This window comes from Puntigrus tetrazona, chromosome 10 (genome assembly GCF_018831695.1).
Source record: "Puntigrus tetrazona isolate hp1 chromosome 10, ASM1883169v1, whole genome shotgun sequence".
Lineage (NCBI taxonomy): Eukaryota > Metazoa > Chordata > Actinopteri > Cypriniformes > Cyprinidae > Puntigrus > Puntigrus tetrazona.
The window spans coordinates 699,353-700,084 of NC_056708.1; positions in this window are offsets into that span (position 1 = coordinate 699,353).

Below are 732 nucleotides of genomic sequence, written 5' to 3' on the forward strand. Positions count from 1 at the left end.
AGATCAAACTAACTTAAACCAGCTAAGACCAGCAGAACCAGACTGGTTTCAGGTTTGAAGAAGAAGCAGCAGGAATGATCCCAGAGAAGACAGGAAGCTGCTGTCAGTAACAGAACTATTACACTTCATCCAGCTCAACTCATTACTGAAGATTACTGACCGACGGTTCGGTCGAGCTGCTTCTGAAGTAATGGGACACTAATCTGATCCGAGCTGGAGGACGATCTCCTTGTGAGGAACTATCCCCAAAAGGTATTGAAATATGTCTTGAGTAAACACGCTCTTGAATAAACAGTCCCATCCGAATGCCTTTCCTCCCCGACCATTTTAGAAACATATTTGTGTGTTCTCCAAGAGGACGAGGTTTCTGATCCGGTTCTGTGAACTAACACCGGCTTCAAGTCTGTTAAGAACTTCGAAATGCTTTTAATATGAATTATTACATGTATTCATATGTTTTTAATATGTTTTCCCAATTTCCAGATGCTTTTTTTGTGGGTAAAAACAAACATAAATAAATTTTTAAAAAATTATTCAAATTAATCGAATTGAGAGATTTTTTTTTTATTTATTATTATTATTATTATTATTATAGATTTTTAATTCAATTCAAATTATTCTTAAATGTCACAATAGTATATAAACAGTACTAAAATAACATTTCCTTGAGTTTTGGAATTATTTTCTTTGTTTAAAAATAAAAAAAATAAAATAAAATAAAATAAAATAAAA